The 5,440-nt window shown below is 55.3% G+C and overlaps 1 long non-coding RNA gene across 1 annotated transcript; it reads left to right on the forward strand.

Moving 5' to 3' along the window:
• Positions 1-1,486: 1,486 nt before the first annotated feature.
• Positions 1,487-5,051, forward strand: LOC116957930 (uncharacterized). Its single transcript, XR_012940785.1, has 3 exons — positions 1,487-1,866; positions 2,933-3,220; positions 4,952-5,051. It is a non-coding gene; the product is annotated as an uncharacterized LOC116957930 (long non-coding RNA).
• Positions 5,052-5,440: the final 389 nt, after the last annotated feature.

Consider the following 5,440-nt stretch of genomic DNA (forward strand, 5'->3'; position numbering starts at 1 on the left):
TGAAAATCATGAAAATAGTACCAATTAATGAAAGTATTTGTTTTTTTATTAAAATAATACAAATGTAGTATTCACTTTAATTTTGTATTAAAATAATGAAAATACAAGTATTCGCTTTATTTTTCGTTAAAATAATAAAAATAAAAGTATCTGCTTTTTTATTAAAATAATAAAAATAAAGTATCTCCGCTTAATTTTTCATAAAAATAATAAAAATAAAAGTATTCACTTTATTTATTTTTTAAATAATAAAAATAAAAGTATCCGCTTTGTTTTTCATTAAAATAATAAAAATAAAAGTATTCACTTTATTTATTTTTTAAATAATAAAAATAAAAGTATCCGCTTTATTTTTTTACTAAAATAATAAGAATAAAAGTATCCGCTTTATTTCGTATTAAAATAATAAAAATAAAAAGTATCCGCTTTATTTTTTATTAAAATAATAAAAATAAAGTATCCGCTTTATCTTTTATGAAATAATACAAATAAAAGTATCCGCTTTATTTTTGCTTTAAAATAATAAAAAATAAAAGTACCCGCTTTATTTTTTATTATTAAAATTAAAATAATAAAAAATAAAGTATCGCACTTTATATATTTTTTTAAATAACACAAAAAGAAAAAGGCATTTGCTTTTTTCATATTAAAATAATAAAAAATAAAGGAATTCGCTTTATATCAATTTATTTTTCATGATTTCATTGCTAATCTCTTTTTTGTTCTCTTTCCACTTGACCCCACCGAAATAACCATCGGGTACCACAAGAGCGGATTTGTTCCAAGATGTTAAAGGGCCAAACTATAAATAAATAAAAAATAAATAAATTTATAGCATGCGACGTTCAGATCGCAACGCAAGCGATCACCATCAGGGACAAATGACTTAGAGCTACAATGCAATACATCGTAGCAGTTCCACCGCCGTTGACTCGGGCACAGCCTGGCCGTGCTGCTGATGAGCCACTCGATGTCAAAACCCGGTCCTTTGCCTGTGAACATCTGGGGTCAGCTCACCCAGAATTGATACAACAGAGCCTGGCCGTGCTGCTGATGAGACACCCGATGTCAAAACCCGGTCCTTTGCTGTGAACATCTGGGGTCAGCTCACCCAGAATTGATACAACAGAGCCTGGCCGTGCTGCTGGTGAGACACTCGATGTCAAAACCCGGTCCTTTGCCTGTGAAACATCTGGGGTCAGCTCACCCAGAATTGGTACATCACAGCCTGGCCGTGCTGCTGGTGAGACACCCGATGTCAAAACCCGGTCCTTTGCCTGTGAACATCTGGGGCGGTTTCTCCGCCGTTGACTCGGGCACAGCCTGGCCGTGCTGCTGATGAGACACCCGATGTCAAAACCCGGTCCTTTGCCTGTAAACATCTGGGGTCAGCTCACCCAGAATTGGTACATCACAGCCTGGCCGTGCTGCTGATGAGCCACTCGATGTCAAAAACCCGGTCTTTTGCCTGTGAACATCTTTGGGCAGTTCCACCGCCGTTGACTCGGGCACAGCCTGGCCGTGCTGCTGATGAGCCACTCGATGTCAAAACCCGGTCTTTTGCCTGTAAACATCTGGGGTCAGCTCACCCAGAATTGATACAACAGAGCCTGGCCGTGCTGCTGATGAGCCACTGGATGCCAAAACCCGGTCCTAGGGCTTTGTCCGTCTTGGGATGAGCGGAGGAAGGCGTCCACCCCGGCGATCGATGCGATTGGCTAACAGGCCCCGCGTGGCCTACCCACAATGCATTGCAGTTGAGCGTGCGAGCCGCGCTGCGATTGGTGGACGACGCGGTGCTGCCCCTGCGGGTCATCGACCCGGCGCTGGACGTGCAGATAATGGTGGACGCACTTCAGCAGCGGGGTGAGTGGTGGGTGGGTGAGTGAGTGGGTGAGTGAGTGGGTGAGTGGGTGAGTAAGTGTGTGAGAGGTGTGAGTGAGTGAGTGGGTGAGGTGAGTGTGTGAGTGTGTGAGGTGAGTGGGAGAGTTGGGTGAGTGTGAGTGTGTGAGTGAGTGAGTGAGTGGGTGAGTGAGTGAGTCAGTGGGTGAGTGAGTGAGTGTGTGAGTGAGATGGGTGGTGTGTGAGTGGGTGTGTGGGTGGGTGAGTGGGTGAGTGAGTGTGTGTGAGTGGGTGAGTGAGTGGGTGAGTGAGTGGGTGAGTGAGTGGGTGAGTGTGTGAGTGGGTGTGTGGGTGGGTGAGTGAGTGGGTGAGTGGGTTTGTGGGTGGGTGGGGTGAGTGAGTGAGTGGGTGGGTGAGTGAGTGAGTGAGTGCGTGTGTGGGTGGGTGGGTTTGTGGGTGGGTGAGTGTGTGGGTGGGTGAGTGAATGAGTGGGTGATTGAGTGGAGTGGGTGAGTGAGTGGGTGTGTGGGTGGGTGGGTTTGTGGGTGGGTGAGTGTGTGGGTGGGTGAGTGAGTGGGTGAGTGGGTGGGTGGGGTTTGTGGGTGGGTGGGTGAGTGGGTGTGTGGGTGGGTGGGTGGGTGAGTGAGTGGGTGTGTGGGGTGGATGAGTGAGTGGGCGGGTGGCTGAGTGAGTGAGTGGTCGGGCGAGCAGGTGAGTGATTGGATGAGGTGGATGAGTGGGCGGGTGGCTGAGTGAGTAGGTGAGTGAGTGAGTGGGTGGTTTGTGAGTGAGTGAGTGGGTGAGTGGGTGGCTGAGTGAGTGGGTGAGTGGGCTGAGTGAGTAGTGAGTGAGTGAGTGAGTGGATGGGTGAGTGAGTACGTGAGTGAGTGAGTGGATGGGTGAGTGAGTGGGTGAGTGAGTGAGTGGGTATGTGAGTGGGTGAGTGAGTGGCTGATGAGTGTGTGAGTGAGTACGCGAGTGGGTGAGTGTGTGAGTGAGTACGTGAGTGAGTGACTGAGTGAGTGGGTGAGTGATTGAGTGTCTCCCAACGTGATGCGTGGTCACCCCGCCCCCGCCCCCCGCCCCCCAGCCCCCCCGTGCTTGCCCCGCGAGGCGATGAGTGACGCCGTGTCGCTGCCCGCTCACTGCGGGAGACGTCGGCCCGGCTGCAGTCAGCCGTCAACCGGCCCAGCAACGACCCCGCTGAGCGTGGAGTGGAGTTGCGACTTCGCTCGCTCAACGACGCCCTGCGCTCCGTCGAGAGGGCCTTCCTCACCTCCTCTTCATCCTCATTCCTCGTTGTCGTCATCGTGGTCCTCGTCGTTGTCGTCCTGTGGGGCGGACGGGAGTCGTGGCGGGCCTTGCCGGGAATCTCCCGGTGGGTGGGGTGGGGTGGGTGGGTGGGTGGGTGAGTGAGTGGGTGGGTGGGTGAGTGGGTGAGTGAGTGGTGGGTGGGTGGGTGGGTGAGTGGGTGGGTGAGTGAGTGAGTGGGTGGGTGAGTGAGTGAGTGGGTGAGTGAGTGGGTGAGTGAGTGGGTGGATGAGTAGGTGGGTGGGTGGGTGGGTGAGTGAGTGAGTAGGTGGGTGGGTGGGTGAGTGGGTGGGTGAGTGGGTGGGTGAGTGAGTGGGTGGGTGGGTGAGTGGGTGGGTGAGTGGGTGAGTGGGTGGGTGAGTGGGTGAGTGGGTGGGTGGGTGGGTGAGTGAGTGGGTGGATGAGTAGGTGGGTGGGTGGGGTGGGGTGGGTGAGTGAGTGAGTAGGTGGGTGGGTGGGTGAGTGGGTGGGTGAGTGGGTGGGTGGGTGAGTGGGTGGGTGGGTGGGTGAGTGAGTGGGTAGGTGAGTGGGTGGGTGAGTGGGTGAGTGAGTGGGTGGGTGGGTGAGTGAGTGGGGTGGGTTGGGTGAGTGGGGGAGTGGTTGGGTGAGTGGGTGGGGTGGGTGGGTGAGTAGGTGGGTGGGTGGGTGGAGTGGGTGGGTGGGTGGGTGAGTGGGTGGGTGGGTGGGTGAGTGAGTGGGTGGGTGAGTGAGTGAGTGGGTGAGTGGGTGGGTGAGTGAGTGAGTGGGTTGGTGGGTGGGTGGGTGGGTGAGTGAGTGGGTGGGTGGGTGCGTGAGTGGGTGGGTGGGTGAGTGGGTGAGTGGGTGAGTGAGTGGGTGGGTGGGTTGGTGGGTGAGTGAGTGAGTGAGTGGTTGGGTGAGTGGGTGGATGAGTGAGTGGGTGGGTGGGTGAGTGAGTGGGTGGGTGAGTGGGTGAGTGAGTGAGTGAGTGGGTGGATGGGTGGGTGAGTGAGTGAGTGGGTGGGTGAGTGAGTGGGTGGGTGAGTGGGTGAGTAGTGAGTGGGTGGGTGAGTGAGTGAGTGGGTGGGTGGGTGAGTGGGTGAGTGGGTCGGTGAGTGAGTGAGTGGGTGGGTGGGTGGGTGAGTGAGTTGGTGGGTGAGTGATGAGTGAGTGGGTGAGTGAGTGGTGGGTGGTGGGTGAGTGGGTGGGTGGGTGGGAGGTGGTGAGTGGTGGGTGAGTGAGTGAGTGAGTAGGTGGGTGGGGTGAGTGAGTGAGTGGCGGGGTGGGTGAGTGGGTGGGTGAGTGAGTGAGTGAGTGGGTGGGTGGGTGGGTGAGTGGGTGGGTGGAGTGAGTGGGTGGGTGGGTGAGTGAGTTGGTGGGTGGGTGGGTGAGTGAGTGAGTGAGTGGTGAGTGAGTGAGTGGGTGGGTGGGTGGGTGAGTGAGTTGGTGGGTGGGTGAGTGGGTGGGTGGGTGAGTGAGTGGGTGGGTGGGTGGTGAGTGAGTGGTGGGTGGGTGGTTGAGTGAGTGAGTGGGTGACTGAGTGAGTGGGTTGGTGAGTTGGCGAGTGGGTGAGTAGATGTCGTGGTGACATCTTGTTGGCGAATGGCTGTTGTTGTTGAGTAGCTGAAGGTTGTGATTCCGCTGTTGTGTCGTCGTCGTCGTGTGGAGGAGGCTGGTGGTTGTTGTTGATGGTGCCCACTTCCCCCCCTCCCCCCTCCCCCTCCCCCTCCACCCCTCCCCCCCCTCCCCCTCCACCCCCTCCCCCCACCCCCTCCCCCCTCCCCCTCCACCCCCTCCCCCTCCACCCCCTCCCCCTCCACCCCCTCCCCCTACATCACAGCCACTTGCTGATGAGGCCGAGCCGTGGCTGGAGTGGAACTTTCCCGCTGTTGGAGGCCGCCCTGCGCTCACGTGGTGGTGGTGGCGGTGATGGTGACGGTGGTGGTGGTGACGGTGGTGGCGGTGGTGGTGACGGTGGTGGTGGTGGTGGTGGTGACGGTGGTGGTGACGGTGGTGGTGGTGGTGGTGGTGACGGTGGTGGTGGTGGTGGTGGTGGTGATGGTGGTGGTGGTGATGGTGGTGGTGGTGGTGGTGATGGTGACGGTGGTGGTGACGGTGGTGGTGGTGGTGGTGGTGACGGTGGTGGTGACGGTGGTGGTGGTGGTGGTGGTGGTGGTGGTGACGGTGGTGGTGGTGGTGGTGGTGGCGGTGGTGGTGGTGACGGTGGTGGTGGTGGTGGTGACGGTGGTGGTGGTGGTGGTGGTGGTGACGGTGGTGGTGGTGGTGGTGGTGGTGGTGGTGACGGTGGTGGTGGTGGTGGTGGTGGTGA

Source organism: Petromyzon marinus, unplaced genomic scaffold (assembly GCF_048934315.1).
Source record: "Petromyzon marinus isolate PM22_M1 ecotype Great Lakes invasive population unplaced genomic scaffold, UKy_Petmar_22M1.pri1.0 PM_Scaffold_568, whole genome shotgun sequence".
Lineage (NCBI taxonomy): Eukaryota > Metazoa > Chordata > Hyperoartia > Petromyzontiformes > Petromyzontidae > Petromyzon > Petromyzon marinus.